This window comes from Schistocerca cancellata, chromosome 1, assembly GCF_023864275.1.
Source record: "Schistocerca cancellata isolate TAMUIC-IGC-003103 chromosome 1, iqSchCanc2.1, whole genome shotgun sequence".
Lineage (NCBI taxonomy): Eukaryota > Metazoa > Arthropoda > Insecta > Orthoptera > Acrididae > Schistocerca > Schistocerca cancellata.
The window spans coordinates 1,024,108,183-1,024,130,891 of record NC_064626.1 but is presented as its reverse complement, the minus strand read 5'-3'; the positions used below and the strand labels follow the sequence as shown (position 1 = coordinate 1,024,130,891).

At 44.3% G+C, this 22,709-nt stretch overlaps 1 protein-coding gene across 1 annotated transcript in view; it reads right to left on the bottom strand.

Moving 5' to 3' along the window:
- The window catches only part of LOC126089478 (protein halfway), a 103,934-nt gene that overhangs the window by 80,173 nt on the left and 1,052 nt on the right, over window positions 1–22,709 (bottom strand). The gene's annotated exons all lie outside the window — the stretch shown is intronic.

Below are 22,709 nucleotides of genomic sequence, written 5' to 3'. Positions count from 1 at the left end.
GAAGAGCCAAGACAGACAAAATTTCTACAAGTTCGATCACAGGTGAACGTTTTTCTCACAGTTTTCTTCAACTACAGTGGGATAGTGCATCAAACGTTCCTGCCTTATGGTCGTACGGTCAATAAGGAATACTGCCTGAAAGTTAGGCATCGTTTGCGTGAAGCAATCCAAAGAAAACGACCAGAACTGTGGCAAAACCGCCCTTGTAACTGCATCATGATAACGTTCCCAATCACACCTCACTGGTTGTTCATGATTTTTTGGCAGAAAACAAATCGTGTTGTCTCAACCACCGTATTCGCCCTGGGCCTTTCTTCTATTCCCGAGGCTGAAGAGAAGCACGAAAAATGTCATTTTGCCACCACTGATGAGATAAAAATAGAATCGCCGAAGGAGCTGAACACCATAAAGAAAAAGTGAGTTCTCGGAGTGCTTCCAAGATTAGAAAAAGCGCTGCACAAGTGTAGGCTATTATATTTGAGGGGGGGATTGCTTTGAAGGGGGCAAAGTTAATGTTGACGAATCAATAAAGATTCTTCAATAAAAACAAAATAGCCGTTACTTTTTGATCACACCTATTAGGTCTACATCTTTGCTTCCGCCGTTTTGCTATAGACGGCAGTAGCGGCAAGTGAGGTTCGGGTGGTTGGTCATAGGTGTAATACAATAAGCTTAGACATCTGTAAACATAATATCATAAAATTATTAGTCGATTTGTGATTGCATCATAAGGTTATTCCCGATTAAGTACGTCAACTTACGTACCCATTTCTCGCCATTTGCGGGAAGTTTTAATTTTCTGCTTTAACATGACGAAAATGTGGATGTGGCTCACAAAATGCTGGGTAAGACCAATGGTGAGGGAACTATTAGTGGAAGAACGTGCAGAGAATGTTTTCAACGCCTTAAGAACGGTGATTTTGATGTCGAAGACCGACATGGCGGCGGAAAACAGAATGTTTTCGTAGCTACTGAAACAGACGAAGACAGTCACAGGACATCATCATGAAAGGAATTGATGCGTTCGAGCCCAGCACTGAAACACAAACGGCCACAATGCAGCGGTAGACACGTAAAGGCAATTTTGCAGCAGGTGAGTGCTCGGCCCCATGTCGCAAAACCCGACAAAATATACATGGAAACGTTGAAATGAGAAGTCCTATCCCTCCCGCCGTATTCTCCAAACATAGTTCTCTCTGGCTACCGCCTTTCTCGATCAGTGGTATACAGTCTGGCTGACCAGCACTTCCGGTTATATGAACAAGTGCAAAATTGAATCGATTCATGGACCCCCATAAAAGACGCCTAGTTCTTCCACCACGGGATTCTTATGCTATCCGAAAGATGGGAGAATGTAATGGCCAGCGATGAGCAATACTACGAATCATATTTTTTTTGTAAGTTTTTCACAATAAAGTCCCCAACCTCGAGAAAAAACGGCGGAAGCAAAGTTGTAGAGCTAGTAGTATACTGTGAAACTGGAAAGATTAGTGTAGGGAGAAATGTAAAGGGAATCACTAGTAAAATGTACGTATTTGTGTACATATTTACTTGTATAAATGTACTTATATTAAACGTACTGACGAAGCCAACTGCATAGAAAACATGCTGAAAGGCTAATGAAGATTAGATTCTACTAGAAACTCCATATTCTCGAAAGAATCGAAATCCCACCCGCAAAGAACTTCAAATTTGTGATTAGAAATGAGGTAATGTATTAAATATTCGACGTCAGGTATGTACGCGAGAAAAAGTTTAGAAAAGGGTTGAAACTGTGTTTAAAGTTCGTCGGATGTCGTTTACTGCTCTCATTATCAAATGCTGAATGAATATATCCTGGGTAATTTGGGCACAGTTTTAAGCAAAAGCTAGTTTTCACGCACCCCAATTTTTGTGACGTCGTACCTTGTGAATGATGTGTCTTAGAACGAGATAATTTTGCAAGTACATACAGTGATATAAGCAGATACTGTCTGCAAAATGTGTTACGAACAGAGTTAGTAGTAAACAAGTAATAAATTGAAAGGTCACGCCTGACGTAGCAGTTTTGCTTCACGAACAGGGAAATTGTAGTAAGCGACAAACCTTTTTCGTTCCATCATTTAATGGAGGATGTCACCGAGAAAAAGTTTCGGTAAGGTTTGAAATTATGAGTAAAGTTTGTTGCAAGTCATAAGTGCTCTCATTCTTAAGTACTGAATAAATATAGTCAAGACACACCATCATCACAAGTTGTCGTTCTCATTGCTCAGCATCCAGACGCCTTGAACCAAACGTCTCCATACCGGACGGTTATCAGCTTTTGAGCCCGCTGAAGAGGCACACTGGAGATCTCCATTTGACACACGCTTCTTCTCGCTGTTCTCCCCTTCAGTCTCATGCCCTCGATACCTCCTCCAATGATTATTTCCTCTCTATTTTCTCCATCTCTTCTCACAATATGGCTAAATAGCTGGAGACTTTTTTGATTGACACGAGAAGAAAAGGGCCTGGAGATACTGAGTTGCTCAGTGATGGACACATCAGTTCTTCTTTCGGCCTATTTTATGCACATCATCCTGCATCAGCACCAAAGCCGCTTGCCTCTGCCCTGAAGTGTGCATGTTTCGTAACCGTAAAAGAAGACGGAAAACACGAGTGTTTCAACAAGCCGGATCTTTGTACTGTTTGTTTATCGCTCTGTTCTGACAGATCCTCGTGAGTTTCTTCACAGCCAGTCGCCCTAGCGTGATCCGCCTTCTTATCTCGTCTTCACAACTTCCCGTGACACAGATGGTTCAGCCAAGATATATGAAATATGCACGACTTCCAATTCCTTTACTCGACATGTGAGTTGGACCTGTACTCCTCGATCAGTTGTCTTGAGTCTGGACTTGCTGGGATTGATGTCCAGCCCATATGACTGATTCACGTACTTTACTTCTGTTAGTAGCTCAAGAAGTTTATCTTTGTTGCTGGTTAAAAATCTGATGTCATCAGCAAATCGGAGGTTGTTAATGGTTCTTCCATCATAAGATCTACATCAGGACCTTTCCTAATGACATGTTCGGCACAGATCTTGCACAGTTGCGGGGATAGGACTCAACACTGTTTGACACTTTCTGGCACACTCAAGAAATCAAAAAGTGCCAGCACTTGTCTTGACAGCTTAGCACTTGTCTTGACAGCTTAAAGTTAAGTACGGCATAGCGTTCTGATCAGTACTATCATCAAGTGTGGTGGGCCACCGACCTTTTCAGGTACCTGACACAGTCCTTCCCAGAAAACACAGTCAAAGGACTTTCTATAGTCTAGGAAGCAGATGTAAACGGGAACAGAGAACTCTCGTTATTTCTCAGTTATTTGTAACTCTCGTTATTTATCAGTTATTTGTCGTATGTTCAGGATCTGTTCGCGAGTTACTTTTCCTTCAACAATAATTGTTTCGTCTGTAAAAATATGAGGCTGAGCGTGCGGTTTCAAACAATTATTCAAGATGTAAAACAAAATTTTGCTTGCGTGGGATATGAGAGCAAGTGTTCGGTAGTAGTGCAGTTCTTGACTGATCCTTCCTTTGTAGGGGGATAAAGAGAGAAGTAAGTCAACAAGGCGACTACGCAAAAGCAAATAATTTCGTTTACCCACAGTTGATTTCCCTCTGGAGATACCCGAGCTCTTATTCCGATGCCGTCCACGTACTCCGGCGGCCTTGTGCTGTCGAGTGGATGGACACCATCTGCACGCTATTCCCCGTGGGCAACACCTGGTCGGGTGACGTCAGCATATTGCTCTTACGCAACCCACTTTATAGAGCAGTTTTCCGGTTTGCATCAACGCGAGCAGGAATTACAGAGCAGGTAAAACTTGGTTGTTTAGCTTAAGTTTTATGTACGAAAAGCGGGATATAGGTCGATGAGAGCTACACTGAAGGGAAAAAAAATCAGAACACAAAAGAAAAACAATTAATGTAATGACATTTCAGGAATACATTTGTCTACGTAACACATTTAAGTGATCAACATTCCAAGATCACATGTTAATGTAAGCAAGAGATACGCCATTGCAAATACTAAATGCTGGGATGTTAATAAAGGGTGTAACTGCCAGAATGTTGAATGTAAGCGTGCAAACGTGCATGCACTGTGTTGTACAGGAGCCGGATGTCAGTTTGTGGCATGGAGTTCCATGCCTGTTACACTTGGTCGGGCAATACAAGGACGGTTATTGCTGTTTCTGGCTGATCCTGGAATTGTCATCCGATGTGTCCCATATGTGCTCGATTGGAGACAGAGCTGATGATCGAGCAGACCAAGGCAACACGACGACACTCTGCAGAGCATGTTGAGTTACAACAGCGGAATGTGTGCGGGCGTTATCCTGTTGGAAAACACCCCTTTGGACTTCTGTTCATGAATCTACATCTACATAGATACTCCGAAGCCACTGTAAGGTGCGTGGCGAAGGATAGCTTGTACCACTGCTGGTCATTTCCTTTCGTGTTCCACTCGCAAATAGTGTGAGGGAAAAACGACTGTCTGTACGCCTCCGTATGAGCTTATCTTATCTTCGTGATCCTTATGCACAATGTGTCTTGGTGGCAGTAAAATCATTCCGCAGTCAACTTCAAATGCCGGTTCTCTAAATTTTCTTAGTAGTGTTCCTTGAAAAGAACGTCGCCTTCCCTCCAGGGATTCCGATTTGAGTTCCAGAAGCATCTCCGAAATACTTACGTGTTGTTCGAACCTGCCGGTAACAAATCTAGCAGCCCGCCTCTGAACTGCTTCGATTACCTCCTCCAATCCGACCTGGCACGGGTCCCAAACACTAGAGCAGTATTCCAGAACAGGTCTCACCAGTGTCCTATATGCTGTCTCCTTTTCAGATGAATCGCACTTTTCTAAACTTCTCCCAATAAACCGAAGACGATCATTTGCCTTCCCTACCACTGTCCTCACATGCTCATTCCATTTCATGTCGCTTCGCAACGTTACGCCCAGGTATTTAAACGACGTGTCTGAGTCAAACAGTACACAACTAATGCTGTATCCGAACACTGAACGTTAGCTTTTCCTACTCATTCGCATTAACTACATTACAACAGAGGAAGACCGCACTGCAGTTCCTTCTCTAAATCCTCGCACAAACGAAAAAATGGCTGACATAGAAACAAGTGTCCAAGGAATAGAAAAGCAACTGGAATCACTCAATAGAGGAAAGTCCACTGGACCTGATGTGATACCAATTCGATTGTACACAGAGTACGCGAAAGAACTTGCCCCCCTTCTAACAGCCGTGTACCGCAAGTCTCTAGAGGAACGGAAGGTTCCAAATGATTGGAAAAGAGCACAGGTAGTCCCAGTCTTCAAGAAGGGTCGTCGAGCAGACGCGCAAAACTATAGACCTATATCTCTGACGTCGATCTGTTGTAGAATTTTAGAACATATTTTTTGCTCGAGTATCATGTCGTTTTTGGAAACCCAGAATCTACTATGTAGGAATCAACATGGATTCCGGAAACAGCGATCGTGTGAGACCCAACTCGCTTTATTTGTTCATGAGACCCAGAAAATATTAGATACAGGCTCCCAGGTAGATGCTATTTTTCTTGACTTCCGCAAGGCGTTCGATACAGTTCCGCACTGTCGTCTGATAAACAAAGTAAGAGCCTACGGAATATCAGACCAGCTGTGTGGCTGGATTGAAGAGTTTTTAGCAAACAGAACACAGCATGTTGTTATCAATGGAGAGACGTCTACAGACGTTAAAGTAACCTCTGGCGTGCCACAGGGGAGTGTTATGGGACCAATGCTTTTCACAATATACACTCCTGGAAATTGAAATAAGAACACCGTGAATTCATTGTCCCAGGAAGGGGAAACTTTATTGACACATTCCTGGGGTCAGATACATCACATGATCACACTGACAGAACCACAGGCACATAGACACAGGCAACAGAGCATGCACAATGTCGGCACTAGTACAGTGTATATCCACCTTTCGCAGCAATGCAGGCTGCTATTCTCCCATGGAGACGATCGTAGAGATGCTGGATGTAGTCCTGTGGAACGGCTTGCCATGCCATTTCCACCTGGCGCCTCAGTTGGACCAGCGTTCGTGCTGGACGTGCAGACCGCGTGAGACGACGCTTCATCCAGTCCCAAACATGCTCAATGGGGGACAGATCCGGGGATCTTGCTGGCCAGGGTAGTTGACTTACACCTTCTAGATCACGTTGGCTGGCACGGGATACATGCGGACGTGCATTGTCCTGTTGGAACAGCAAGTTCCCTTGCCGGTCTAGGAATGGTAGAACGATGGGTTCGATGACGGTTTGGATGTACCGTGCACTATTCAGTGTCCCCTCGACGATCACCAGTGGTGTACGGCCAGTGTAGGAGATCGCTCCCCACACCATGATGCCGGGTGTTGGCCCTGTGTGCCTCGGTCGTATGCAGTCCTGATTGTGGCGCTCACCTGCACGGCGCCAAACACGCATACGACCATCATTGGCACCAAGGCAGAAGCGACTCTCATCGCTGAAGACGACACGTCTCCATTCGTCCCTCCATTCACGCCTGTCGCGACACCACTGGAGGCGGGCTGCACGATGTTGGGGCGTGAGCGGAAGACGGCCTAACGGTGTGCGGGACCGTAGCCCAGCTTCATGGAGACGGTTGCGAATGGTCCTCGCCGATACCCCAGGAGCAACAGTGTCCCTAATTTGCTGGGAAGTGGCGGTGCGGTCCCCTACGGCACTGCGTAGGATCCTACGGTCTTGGCGTGCATCCGTGCGTCGCTGCGGTCCGGTCCCAGGTCGACGGGCACGTGCACCTTCCGCCGACCACTGGCGACAACATCGATGTACTGTGGAGACCTCACGCCCCACGTGTTGAGCAATTCGGCGGTACGTCCACCCGGCCTCCCGCATGCCCACCATACGCCCTCGCTCAAAGTCCGTCAACTGCACATACGGTTCACGTCCACGCTGTCGCGGCATGCTACCAGTGTTAAAGACTGCGATGGAGCTCCGTATGCCACGGCAAACTGGCTGACACTGACGGCGGCGGTGCACAAATGCTGCGCAGCTAGCGCCATTCGACGGCCAACACCGCGGTTCATGGTGTGTCCGCTGTGCCGTGCGTGTGATCATTGCTTGTACAGCCCTCTCGCAGTGTCCGGAGCAAGAATGGTGGGTCTGACACACCGGTGTCAATGTGTTCTTTTTTCCATTTCCAGGATTGTATATAAATGACCTAGTAGATAGTGTCGGAAGTTCCATGCGGCTTTTCGCGGATGATGCTGTAGTATACAGAGAAGTTGCAGCATTAGAAAATTGTAGCAAAATGCAGGAAGATCTGCAGCGGATAGGCACTTGGTGCAGGGAGTGGCAACTGACACTTAACATAGACAAATGTAATGTATTGCGAATACATAGAAAGAAGGATCCTTTATTGTATGATTATATGATAGCGGAACAAACACTGGTAGCAGTTACTTCTGTAAAATATCTGGGAGTATGCGTGCGGAACGATTTGAAGTGGAATGATCATATAAAATTAATTGTTGGTATGGCGGGTACCAGGTTGAGATTCATTCGGAGAGTCCTTAGAAAATGTAGTCCATCAACAAAGGACGTGGCTTACAAAAAACTCGTTCGACCTGTACTTGAGTATTGCTCATCAGTGTGGGATCCGTACCAGATCGGGTTGACGGAGGAGATAGAGAAGATCCAAAGAAGAGCGGCGCGTTTCGTCACAGGGTTATTTGGTAACCGTGATAGCGTTACGGAGATGTTTAACAAACTCTAGTGGCAGACTCTGCAAGAGAGGCGCTCTGCATCGCGGTGTAGCTTGCTCGCCAGGTTTCGAGAGGGTGCGTTTCGGGATGAGGTATGGAATATATTGCTTCCCTCTACTTATACCTCCCGAGGAGATCACGAATGTAAAATTAGAGAGATTAGAGCGCGCACGGAGGCTTTCAGACAGTCATTCTTCCCCGCGAACCATACGCGACTGGAACAGGAAAGGGAGGTAATGACAGTGGCACGTAAAGTGCCCTCCGCCACACACCGTTGGGTGGCTTGCGGAGTATAAATGTAGATGTAGATGTAGATGTAGATCCCATTTTTAAAGCTAGCTGCCACTCATCACATCAACTAGAAATTTTTTCTTAGTCATCTTTCATCTTCCTACAGTCATTCAGTTTCGGTACCTTACCGCACATCATACACTACTGGCCATTACAATTGCTACACCAAGAAGAAAAGCAGATGATAAACGGGTATTCATTGGACAAATATATTACACTAGTACTAACATGTGATTACATTTTCACGCAACTTGGGTGCATAGATCCTGAGAAATCAGTACCCAGAACAACCACCTCTGGCAGCAATAACGGTCTTGATACGCCTGGGCATTGAGTCAAACAGAGCTTGGATGGCGTGTACAGGTACAGCTGCCCATGAAGCTTAAACACGATAGCACAGTTCATCAAGAGTAGTGACTGGCGTATTGTGACGAGCCAGTTTCTCGGCCACCATTGACCAGACTTTTCCGTTGGTGAGAGATCTGGAGAATGTGCTGGCCAGGGCGGCAGTCGAACATTTTCTGTATCCACAAAGGCCCGTACAGGACCTGCAACATGCGGTCGTGCATTATCCTGCTGAAATGTAGGGTTTTGCAGGATCGAATGAAGGGTAGAGCCACGGGTCGTAACACATCTGAAATGTAACTCCAGTGTTCAAAGTGCTATCAATGCAAACAAGAGGTGACCGAGACGTGTAACCAATGGCACCCCATACCATCACGCCGGGTGATACGCCAGTATGGCGATGACGAATGCACGCTTCCAATGTGCGTTCACCGCGATGTCGCCAAACACGGATGCGACTATCATGATGCTGTACACAGAACCTGGATTCATCCGAAAGAATGACGTTTTGCCATTCGTGCACCCAGATTCTTCGTTGGGTACACCATCGCAGGCGCTCCTGTCTGTGATGCAGCGTCAAGGGTAACCGCAGCCATGGTCTCCGAGCTGATAGTCCATGCTGGTGCAAACGTCGTCGAACTGTTCCTGCAGATGGTTGTTGTCTTGCAAACGTCCCCATCTGTTGACTCAGAGATAGAGACGTGGCTGCACGATCCGTTACAGCCATGCGGATAAGATGACTGTCATCTCGACTGCTAGTGATACGAGGCCGTTGGGATCCAGCACGCCGTTCCGTATTACCCTCCTGAACCCACGGATTCCATATTCTGCTAACAGTCATTGGACCTCGACCAACGCGAGCAGCAGTGTCACGATACGATAAACCGCAATCGCGATAGGCTACAATCCGACCTTTATCAAAGTCGGAAACGTGATGGTATGCATTTCTCCTCCTTAAACGAGGCATCACAACAAAGTTTCACCAGACAACCCCAGTCAACTGCTGTTTGTGTATGAGAAATTGCTTGGAAACTTTCCTCATGTCAGGATGTTGTATGTGTCGCCACCGGCGCCAACCTTGTGTGAATGCTCTAAAAAGCTAATTATTTGCATATCACAGCATCTTCTTCCTGTCGGTTAAATTTCGCGTCTGTAGCACGTCATCTTCGTGGTGTAGCAATTTTAATGGCCAGTAGTGTAGTATCATCAGCAAACAACGGCAGACTGCTGCCCACCCCGTTCGCTAAGAACAACAGCGGTCCCATGACACTTCCCTGGTACACTCCTGACGATGAACACTCGCCGTCGAAAACAACATACTACTTTCTATTATTTAGGAAGTCTTCGAGTTACTCACTTGTCTGTGAACTTATTCCAAATGGCCGCACCTTCGTTAACAGCCTGCAATGGGGCAAAGTGTCAAACGCTTTCCAAAAATCTCGAAATATGGAATCCGCCTGATATTGCCCTTCATTCACAGTTCGCAGTATATCCTGTGAGAAAAAGGCAAGCTGAGTTTCGAACGAGCGATGTTCTCTAAAACCATGCTGATTCGTGAACATAAGCTTCTCAGTTTCAAGAAAATTTATTATATAATCGACCTGAGAGCACGTTCAAGGATTGTACAGCAAACCGAAGTTAGGGATGTTGCTCTGTAATTTTGCGGGTCCTTCTTATATACGTCAATGAAATAATCGGGAAATCCGGATTCGAGCACCGGTCCGGTACAAATTTTCGTTTCGTCATGCCACTATAAAGTTGCTGCTTGCCCATATTGGCAACTGCGATATAAATTTCTTGTATTCCGTAGCGGCTATAGTCGCCGCAGTGCCTTTTCCTTCGGAGATGCATGCATGCAATTCGGACTGACATGGGCACTGCAATATCGTATAATTCCGCATTTTATTAACCGAAAATGGCCAAGAAAAATATGTATTGCATTACTTATTGGACGCCCCTCGCATTTAGTTGATTATATTGACGAAAGCTTGAGCTCGAAGAAGCGTATTACTGAGCTTAAGTTTTGCATATTTTTTTCTGCGTATTATAGCTAGTCTTGGAAAGAAGCGCATCGACGTACTAACATACTCGGCATATTTCCACACAATATCCTATAGAACAGTTTTCTGGGGAACTCAACACATAATGCTGATTGCACAAAATCGAGCACTCGTATGTGGCTTTCACCAGTGTCATTTTGTAGATCTTGTCTTTAAGTAGTTCAGTTATGACAAGGAAAGCATGTCTGTAAATGTACCGTTTGGATATAAAATGGGTTCAAAGACCGGATCACTTTCGTATTTCCCGCTTCACGCTCAACAGAGACCGTCAGCTTTGACCAGTGTGCCATACAAGACCCGCTCCAAGTCATGGCCCCGCTTTTCGTTGCTCAACGTGTATCTGCGACACATGCTTTCGTACAAGTTCCACAAACCCTGATGTACAGCTGATGGTTGTCCATATTCACGAAACTCTTGTGTAAATGCGAAATTTATTGAGAGACGTCGTGGAATATTCCGGCTTCAGCCCCTATAGTTTCATGTAACGCCAATATATGGCAGTGCTACTCGTAGCCTTCAAAATGGCGCCTGTAACGGAGGTGCGTTCCGAGCAGAGAGCTGTCATTGAGTTTATTCTGGCGGAAAACCAGAGCACCTCAGACATTCATAGCCGCTTGCAGAAAATCTACGGAAACATGGCAATGGACAAAATAACGATGAGTCGTTGGGCGACTGCGTGCCAGCCAGCTGCACGCATCTGTGTCTCCTGCAACGTTGGAACGTGCGGACACTCTCACTCGAGATGACCGACGGATCACAATCAGAAACCGCGCCGCTCAACTGAATGTCTCTGTTGGAACTGCTGACTCACTCGTCCACCAGTTTGGGGTACTCAAAGGTTCCTCGCAGCCTACTGAAGATCATAAAGAGCTTCCATCTGTTTGGCCCAATGAAGAATGGGCTCCACGGGAAGCAGTATGTGGATGACGGGAAGTTTATTAATGTAGTAAGACGTTGGTCCCGACGTCGACGAGTGGACTGGTACCGTGTGGGCAAACAGGCCTTCCCAGTAAGGTGGCAAAATTAAGGCCGTTGCACTGAACAGAGATTATGTCAAAAAATAGGGTTTTGCAGGAAAGAGAGTGGGGAATAATGTGATGTGTTGGAATCCTGAATAAAACCAACCTGCTTTCGAAAGAAAAAAAATGTGCTGCATTACTTATCATGTGGATGCCCCTCGTATTCTGAACACTGTACCGTGTTTACCGTTCCCTGTTCACGTGATACATTAACTGCTAGTATGGCTCTATTTGTTGTACAGAACTAGACGCAATTTGTTTTCTCAAAACTAAGAGAGTCAATTTTCAGATAATCACTTAATGATTCCTAGAAAAAAAAAACCTTAAAAATTTCTTCTGTTGCTAACTCTCGAATGGAAATTATTACATCGTCTGAAAAAAATGCCAGTTCTTCTTGGTTAAGGTTAAAAGATTTAAATTGCATGTTGGCATTACATAAACTATTATGGAGAATCACACATAACTGAAGTGACGGTTTACATGTGGTAAAAAAGCATGTTATTTAGCAGTTCAGAATACTTAGAAATCAAAATGACATTACGCAAAACTGAGGTGAATTTTAACTTATCGAAAACTACTGGTTCACATTTGAGGCAGATGTAAGTGGTTGATTCGTGTGGGTGCCGACAGGTGTCTGTGGTGCAGCTATCTCGCTCGCTCGCTCATTACCCAGTGAACTTAAAGCCGAGAACATGCTGGAAGTCTCGTTTTTCAACAGTACGGAACATCACCGCATGGGCACTTACCGGACTGTAAGAGCATTTCTTAACAAAAAGCTGCCTCAACAATAAATTGGCCTAAAGAGGTGTATGTAGGGGGTGCAGTAAACGCTGCGGAGAAGCAAATGCGTTTCTACCACTGTGCGCAGGACATCAGAGGGGAAGGCTTCGCGCCGTTATTTGTATGATGGAGGCTGTGTGACTTCGTGAGTAGTTTCGTTTTCGCTTGGTTACTTTTGTGTAGTGAGTGATTTGTAACTGGAAGTGTTCTGAATGTGTGCAAGCAGTGCTATTTGTGCTGTTGTTGGCTGCAATTTTCACAATCGCGATGGAGGCCTGCAAAGAGAATTTGGTAGTGGAAATGCTGCTGAAAAGACGCTGTGAATGTTGCAGATGCTAGAATATGCTCTCGTCATTTCAAAGAAGCTGATTTTGTTACAAACTATTGTTCCGAACTGCTAAATTTAGCCGGCAGTTGTGGCCGAGCGGTTCTAGGTGCTTCAGTCCGGAACCGCGCTGCTGCTACGGTCGCAGGTTCGAATCCTGCCTCGGGCTGGATGTGTGTGATGTCCTTAGGTTAGTTAGGTTTAAGTACTTCTAACTTCTAGGGGACTGATGACCTCAGATATTAAGTCCCATAGTGCTCAGAGCCAATTGAATCATTTTTTTTTTACTAAATTTACCACGGAAACGAGCGATTAAGAGTAATGTAATTTGCCTTGTAGTAGGAGTGCCAGTGTTAACACACCATGTTAACGAGAGAAGCAAAAGAAAGTTTCAACAAAAGTGAGACCTATTGAAGAAGCACAATGACTTTGGGAGGGTTTTATAAGAGCTTTTCTAAGGACCTTGGATACTCGGATCTCACATCACACCACTGGGCTCCGAGAAGGAACACAGAAAAAGTATCGATCGATTTTGGTATCGAGTACTTTTATCTCGATATCAATATTTTCCTACTCGACACCTTTCGAACGATACCTTTACTCATATCAGTACTTTATAGAAGGTATCGTATCGAATGATCTTAGTAATGATTTATTACATTATTATTATATAACCAAAATTTTTGGGGCGTTACTGAGTTTCGATACTTTTAACAACAGAACACGCTAACATCAACAGATAACAATTGAACGAGCGGTATGCGTGGGATGGGCAGAGTGACTGCACCAAAACATTTGCGACGGTTCGCCAAACTTGCCAAAGTGACGTTTGCAGTTCGTTTACTTTCTGCACTAGTGTTTAAAACAGTGTAAGTGTATGAATCATGAATCATCAAAAGGCGCTTGCAATCGTGAAACTTGGCCGTATTTTGATAAACTTGATAATAATGAAATGAGGTGCAAAATCTGTTTTAAAATGCCAAAGTCTTCTGGAAATAAAATGAGAGAGAGAGAGAGAGAGAGAGAGAGAGAGAGAGAGAGAGAGAGAGAGAGAGAGAGAGCCATGCACCACGAAGGAATTATTCTAATGAGACGGAAATCGGTAGATGTGATGTACATGTACAGACAAACAAATGGTTACAATTCAGAAAAACTGAATGATTTATTCAAATGAAAAAGCTGCAGGTGGTATAGATTACCCATAATTACTGAACGGTGAGACATTGCTAGAATCATCATCATCATCATCATCATCATCTTCATCATCAAATTCAAAACATGACTGGCCATCAGATCCTTCTTCGCAGCTACCAGAAGTTACGGTTACGCGGTTTTCTTTTCTTCATCTAAGTTTTTGTAGCGTGGATATTCCTCTGTGTCGTAATGTACTTAGAATGGAAAGTCTGAGTTTGCTACGCGACAGAGGACATGTTTTTACCAAGACACCGCTCTGATACAGAGGTCATGAACTTTGACCGTCTAAGAGAGTTTTATCAACATGCAGGTTAAATTTGGTGGCTACATAGGATTTACACAGCACTGTCCTTAAAACCAAAATTAATTCTTTTTAACGCGTTACCGCGTACTTTTGTAAAATAGTTCATTGCAATGATTAACAAATATTATTCTAGTCCTTTCTTGCATGTGCTCTAAATTCAATGAAGATTTGGCGAGAAGCAATAAAAAACAATACTACCTCAATGGCTTCATTAGTAACACACTGTTTGTCAAATTGTACACCTTCAAATTATTTATCCCCAGACAATGATCATGAAATATCATAACCATGGATGCTTCAAGAAGTTCTTCAGAAATATTTAAGTTTTTCGCAGTGTCACAGGATATGCAATTTTGGACGATATTCATAATGCTGTCCACTACACGCCACTATATCCTTTTACTTCATCGTTTTTTGTGTTCTCCGTAGCTCCCTAATGGTTTCTATATTCCTTGAGATGTGGTCCGCCTGTGCAACTAAATGAAGGCTGTTTGTCTTGCGCCATACGCGTTTTGCTTCTTTTTATCTATGAAGTATCTTCAGTGGCGGTTTCCTGATCATATTATTACATGCGTGTAGTCCTGAAGTTTTACTTAGTTGGCCTGCGTACACCAGGATGTCCAAAATTTCGGCAGTTTCGAACAGATGTCAATGGAACATTTCAGTTTCATTGTTTACTGTGTCATATTAATTCTTTGAGAGTTTGGCTCTTCAAAAACGTATTTTAGTATTAGTGGGTCTGAAAGAACTCCGCAGCTATACAGGAAATGCAAATAACGAGAAGGAGAGGACATGGACAGTTTGGCGCATTAGATGCATGTACTTTTTCATTTTAACAGCAATTGTTAACTTTATAATTTTTTGTGCTTCTTTCGTTTGTTACTGCCTAGGTAACATCGATTCACTTCTTTGCTGAGTGGACCTCTTCTACATAGGAACAAAAACTAAAGATTTGTTTTGAACAATTTAAAACCCTATGCTCTTTCATTTTGTACACTAACTACTAAACTGGGAACGACCCGAACATTTTCAACACTCAGTGTACGAATACCAAACTGGTAGGCGCTCTCGTCCACTAGGACGAAGATAAGCAGTTATTCAATTGGAAGAATTCTTCACTATAATACAACGCATTTCCTAACCCCACATAAAGGGTATTTCAAAGTCTTTGCCACAGACGTCTAGGGATGACAGATCACGTCACGGCGAACAACTTTTATTCGAGACGCTTCCCAGCGGTGCTAGACGTCCTTTAGTATTCACCAGGCCTGAGACGACGGCATTTCACCGACCTGTCATGGTCTACTAACCAGGACTGCAGGATACTACCTCTCCTAGTAAACTGACTCAGTGACTTTTGTAAGAATCAGTGTCCCAAAGTGGGCAAAGATATTTTAGAAGAGACTCAGGAGCTTGAACTCTGCTCAGATTACCGCCTCTCATGTGGGCAGGTGACTGGATCATAGGCAACAGAAACTGCACGTGTGTACATGGCCAGGGAAGAGGAAAGGAGGAGGCAACACAAACTGCACATGTGTACATGGCCAGGGAAGGGGAAAGAAGGTCATTGCATCCGGATTATGACGACAATGTACAGGAGGTCGAGCGGTCGGACTTGTAGAATATATTTCAGTGTAGGTTATACAAGAGGCGCACCTAGGGCCGGAAGTTGCCAGGTTTAGGACAGTCTAGGCGGTCGAACAACTAATTTTGTGGGCAACGGATGGCGAGGCGGTTCATGTTAATTGGTGTCGGTGGCAGGACATGGAACGCAGAGCCGGAGGTTCTGCCTCCTAAGAAGACGTCTGTTCTGCTGGAAGTCTGGATCATAAGAGAGAGAGAGGCAACTGTGTTCTGCACTATAGAATCCTCGAGAGTCCGCACACGTTACCTGTATCCTACGCACGCTCTTGGCTAAAACCGATGGCGAGAATTCGCTAGCAGTTTCAGCAGAGGGCTCAAGGCGTCTCTTGTCAGCAGCTTCAAGACAGAACTGCCACGGTTCTGAAAGGCAGGCAACCTGTGTCACGTAGACACACTGGAAGTTCCTCTGGGAGATTTGACTGGGCCTTTGAATAATTTTTTTAAACCAATTCCCTACAATATTCCTTGACTGGCTGCCATCCTGTACACATGAATGCCGCACACTGTCTATGCCCCGCCACCTCTCAGAGCATAATCAGCCGTAAACGATGGCTACTAGTGTCGCTGAGCAACAACGAACATTTTGTGTCTTACAAACTTTGTTCCCCAAGTTGCGTTCTATTACCCCTAGACGTATGTTGCGAAAGCTTCGAAACACACCGTACAATGGGGAAACGAAATTCTCATTGCAGCTTAAATTGGTTTAAAATACCACCAGGCACAAAAACATGTTTCAAACACGGCTCTACGATCGGTTAGTAATCACTCATATTGGTATGAGCACGCATGAACAATGACATTATCGCCGTTAGATCAGGCCAGGCAACCATTTTTCTATTACAGTGCCATGAGACCTACAAGAATTCAAATTAAAAGTTTAAAAAATAAACAGAAACGAAAAACTCTGAAAAAGTAAAAAAAAATATTTATTGGCCTTTAAGTTTAATACACATAGTAATATTTTGATCTAATCGTCATCGCGTCGAGGGTCCGCTAGTAAATAAAACAAAAAAGGTTAATAGTACCTGTCCTTTCTATATTCTGTTCGTCGTAAGAGTAAAACTCATGTAAATAAATATAAACGCGATGATTGGTCAGACGGCCTAGCACAAGTACACTGGTGCTGTTACGCTTACACTGTATACACACATTTAAAAAAAGTTTTGGATCTCGTCGGTTCCGACAGTTCCGGGATTGGAATAGAGATCAACATAAACATCATTTCCGCCCTTTTTATTGCTCATGAAAACCACACACTGCATGCTGTACCACCATACACAGAGACCTTCAGAGGTGTACCGCACTGCATGGTGTCGTGGTTGCAAAGATGGACTTCGCCATGGACCTCATGAGTGAAAAAAAAATTGTTCAAATGGCTCTAAGCACTATGGGACTTAACATCTGAGGCCATCAGTCCCCTAGACCTATAACTACTTAAACCTAATGACATCACACACACCCATGCCCGAGGCAGGATTCGAACCTGCGCCCGTAGCAGCTGCGCGCTTCCGGAGTGAAGCGCCTAGAACCGCTCGTGAGTGAAGTTGCGCATCATGCAGCCTACTGCGCACAGTTTGGGTCGTAACACGACGTCCTGTGCGGCATGAAAAGCATTATTCAACATGGTGGCGTTGCTTTCAGGGTTCCTCCGAGCCATAATTCGTAGATAGCGGTCATCCAGTGCAGTAGATCCCTTGGGCGGCCTGAGCAAGGCATGTCATCGACAGTTCCTGTCTCTCTGTATCTCCTCCATGTTCGAACAACATCGCTTGGTTCACTCCGAGACGCGTGGACACTTCCCTTGTTGAGAACCCTTCCTGGAACAAAGTAACGAAGCGGACGCGATCGAACCGCGGTATTGACCGTCTAGGCGTGGTTGAATTACAGACGACATGGCCGTGTACCTCCTTCCTGGTGGAATGACTGGAACTGATAGGCTGTCGGACTCCGTCCAATAGGCGCTGCTCATACATCGTTGTTTACATCTTTGGGAGGGTTTAGTGACATCTCTGAACAGTCAAAGGGACTTTGTCTGTGATACACTCTCCACAGTCAACGTCTATCTTCACGAGTTCTGGGAACGGGGTGATGCAAAACTTTTCTTGATGTGTGTATTAGATATCTTAATACTACTTTACATTAAATGAAACTTTAATATATTATAATGTATTAATAGCCATCAACGGTTTCTTAATCACGCTTTAGCTATGTAGTTTTTATTTAAAAAGTCGTGTACAGTGCTGTGCTCTGATTATCGCGCTGTTAATACGCAATATGAAAATGGATGAGGCTGCTACATTCTCCGTACTGTAAAACGGTTAAAATATGCCGAAAATAGGTTGTTCTTAATGTTTTTCATAAATTTACAGAAAAATCGGCTTTGAAGTTTTCCGAGGGACTGTATTTGATACAGTCAAGATACAAAGCAAACAGGATGTACAGCGGAATCAGTAGCGTAGTATATTGATAACCCAGTGCAGTTCACAGATCGCTGGCTCGTCTGCCATTTATTTCGTTCAATTTTAAATACCTACATCTCGTAATTCTAAAATTCATCATCATTTTTATGAATAATGCACATCTTCTTGTTTCTAATTACACACTGCACGCGAAATTCCTGTTTTCATTTGAAATATAAATTCTTAATTACCCATATTTTATGAAAATTGTTAATAAAGGATGCTTAAATTAAGAAAGCATGTCAGTTTAATTTTTAGGGCACAAACGAAAAACCAAATACTCTTTATTTGGACTATGTCCATTGTTTTATACAACATATGTGGCCTCACACAAACCAGATTGGTAAGTGTCGTAGAAACATGAAAAACAATCATTTTCACAGCATCGAGCACACCGTACAAAAGCTGCATTTTTACATTTGCCACTGTACCACTGCAATATAAATCCAGCTGATCCGGAGTTAACGGGAATTGGCCCGAGAAATAACAAGACTTACGCTACCAGATGTACTGGAAGAAACGGACGCAGCTTTTTCACAAGTCACTGCCGAACGCTGACAGAATATACAACGGCACGTAGTAGGAGAAATGCGCAGCCTGGATGTCTTCGTAGATTCTGTTGTTCAAAAAATGGCTCTGAGCACTATGGGACTCAACATCTTAGGTCATAAGTCCCCTAGAACTTAGAACTACTTAAACCTAACTAACCTAAGGACATCACACACACCCATGCCCGAGGCAGGATTCGAACCTGCGACCGCAGCAGTCCCGCGGTTCCGGAATGCAGCGCCAGAACCGCACGGCCACCGCGGCCGGCGTTTCTGTTGTTGATCGACTCGTTATCAACGTATCAGATGACAATTCCAGAACTGAAATCTATTTCTCGGATTAGGGCAAGGAAGGATCTAAGAGACTGCCAGACGACTGACTGCGATTAATGTGAAGAAGTGTTTTTAACAATGGAAGAAATTTACCACATCCAAAAATATATCACAGATTGCAAAAAAGTTATCAATGACCAAACAGTACTGTGCAAAAAAAAGCTATTTAACACTCTTAAACTAATTATCAGACAAAAACAAATACACACACACACACACACACACACACACACACACACACACACACACACACAGGCTCGCGTGTATATGTACGTGTGCGCGCGCTGAATGAAAACAAACGGAACTTATTCACAGTTCGCGGACGTCGAACCAAAATAAAACAGTGAACTAACGGCAGTCGGAAGCGCATCAGGAACATGAATTTGTGCAGTTAAACGCATGTTTAAGTCACAGGAATATAGCAAGACGCACATTCACAAAACGAGCAGCAGAAAACGTGAGTAAACGTTGTCAAAACGCGAAACATAGCTCGCCGTACCTAAGCTTCACCAAACGTTTAGCTGCGTCCACAGCTTCAGCTCAGCTACACAAAAACACGTTCGGGACACAAAAGCAAACTTGCCACAGCACAGGACAAGCCAAATACTACAATGGCAAGGCAAATATTAAACGAGTTCTACCCGAACATAAATTTTAGACATTAGATTATTAAAAAAGAATCGATGCAAACGTTTTCTAACATCCTTCATGTTTGCAGATGACATGAGGTATTAATTTAGACCCGAGGATGATTTCAGTTGGCAGCCAAAGGAGACACACAATGTAAAATAAATTGTAAAGTGCGCATATACTTTAAATAACATCAATATCTGATGCAAAATATTTCCTAACTTAAACATAATCTGAATATATGCATTCCAGAAAAATAAAAGGAAAAAAACACTGAGATGTCACAGATGAGGTGAAACATGTTTGGGTGTTAAAACAAACCGATAATTTGTGTACTTGCAAAAAGGCGAACTCACCCTTAACTCATTATTATTTTATGGAAGCACAAGAACTGAGCTCAAAACTCCAATATTATAATTAAGAGAGTTACTTTCAAAATATACAGAATACTACGGCAGACTTTTATTGAACTTGTCTTTTATTGAACGCTACACTATACTTCAAAACGAAACAGATACAAGACACTGTTTTTCAAAACAAGTAACCAAGTCTCTTTAAACGACTGTCGAAACGTTCTACCAATCGTTTAATTTCGCGACGAAAGAAATCCGCTTCTTGATCACGGGGCCATTCGAGAACCGCTGAGTGAACGTTCTCAACGTCGGAAAGGCTGCAATTTTTTCGAATCAGTTCCTCGATTGCCCGGGCAATATCGTCTGTGGTCCATGTCTATGGCCTTCCTTCCCTCTGCATCAACCCACCTCTCTGCAGTCTCGGTCAAACTGTTGTTACTATTTTGACACTGCTGGACGCAAACTGCACTTCGTTTATGTATCGCCAGAATTTCATGGTGAGTCTGTGCACAGTTTAGGTGTTTTGCCCCACAAGAATCCTGTCGTACCTCGCAATTCAACTTTGGATCACATTTACAGTTATCTCGCCATTTCACTCCCACACTGTGATGCACCTGTCATCGTACGCCAGCAAAAATCTGTACTCCGTTCTTCTGACAATGCGCCACTCTTGTTTGTTGGTTGATTGATTGATTTTGGGAAGGGGACCAAACAGCGAGGTCATTTCCCACATCGCATTAGAAAAGGATGGGGAAGGAAGTCGGCCGTGCCCTTTCAAGGGAACCATTTCGGCATTTGCCTGAAGCGATCCAGGGAACTCACGGAAAATCTATATCAGGATGGTCGGTCGGGGGCTTTGAACCGTCGCGAATGCGATTCCAGTGTGCTAACCACTGTGCCACCTCTCTCGGTCATTCACGCTGCGCAAAGGTCTTAGTGTGGGACAACATGTGTAACTTACTTTTTGAAATCCCCTCGTAGACCAGAAATACACTAATGGCCATTAAAATTGCTACACCAAGAAGAAATGCAGATGATAAACGGGTATTCATCGGACAAATATATTATACTAGAACTGACGTGTGATTACATTTTCGCGCAATTTGGGTGCATAGATCCTGAGAAATCAGTACCCAGAACAACCACCTCTGGCCGTAATAACGGTCTTGATACGCCTGGGCATTGAGTCACACAGAGCTTGGATGGCGTGTACAGGTACAGCTGCCCATGAAGCTTAAACACGATACCACAGTACATCAAGAGTAGTGACTGGCGTATTGTGACGAGCCAGTTTCTCGGCCACCATTGACCAGACTTTTCCGTTGGTGAGAGATCTGGAGAAGGTGCTGGCCAGGGCGGCAGTCGAACATTTTCTGTATCCACAAAGTCCCGTACAGGACCTGCTACATGCGGTCGTGCATTATCCTGCTGAAATGTAGGGTTTCGCAGGGGTCGAATGAAGGGTAGAGCCACAGGTCGCAACACATCTGAAATGTAACGTCCACTGCTCAAAATGCCGTCAATGCGAACAAGAGGTGACCGAGACGTGTAACCAATGGCACCCCATACCATCACGCCGGGTGATACGCCAGTATGGCGATGACGAATACACGCTTCCAATGTGCGTTCACAGCGATGTCGCCAAACACGGATGCGACTATCATGATGCTGTACACAGAACCTATATTCATCCGAAAGAATGACGTTTGCCATTCGTGCACCCAGATTCGTCGTTGGGTACACCATCGCAGGCGCTCCTGTCTGTGATGCAGCGTCAAGGGTAACCGCAGCCATGGTCTGCGAGCTGATAGTCCATGTTGCTGCAAACGTCGTCGAACTGTTCCTGCAGATGATTGTTGTCTTGCAAATGTCCCCATCTCTTGACTCAGAGATCGAGACGCGGCTGCACGATCCGTTACAGCCATGCGGATAAGATGCCTGTCATCTCGACTGCTAGTGATACGAGGCCGTTGGGATCCAGCACGGCGTTCCGTATTACCCTCCTGAACCCATCGATTCCATATTCTGCTAACAGTCATTGGATTTCGACCAACGCGAGCAGCAATGTCGTGATACGATAAACCGCAATCGCGGTAGGCTACAATCCGACATTTATCAAAGTCGGAAACGTGATGGTACGCATTTCTCCTCCTTACACGAGGCATCACAACAACGTTTCACCAGGCAACTGCTGTTTGTGTATAAGAAATCGTTTGGAAACTTTCTTCATGTCAGCACGTTCTAGGTGTCGCCACCGGCGCCAACCTTGTGTGAATGCTCTGAAAATCTAATCATTTGCATATCACAGCATCTTATTCCTGTCGGTTAAATTTTGCGTCTGTAGCACGTCATCTTCGTGGTGTAGTAATTTTAATGGCCAGTAGTGTAGCTTTCACAAAGATTTAAAGTCACTTATTCCGGTTCACAAAGTTGTCCACTATTCGGCTATACACATTTTGAATAACATAGCAGACCATAAAAAGTTTAACTTATAATACAGTTCAGTTGGAGAAGAGTCTAAACGACTTATTGGTGGCCAACTCCTTCTACTTTACTGATGGATTTCTTAGCCGAACCACTGATGACAGTATGTTATTAATAATATCGCATAATGTGAATATTGCGTACAATCTGACTTCTGTACA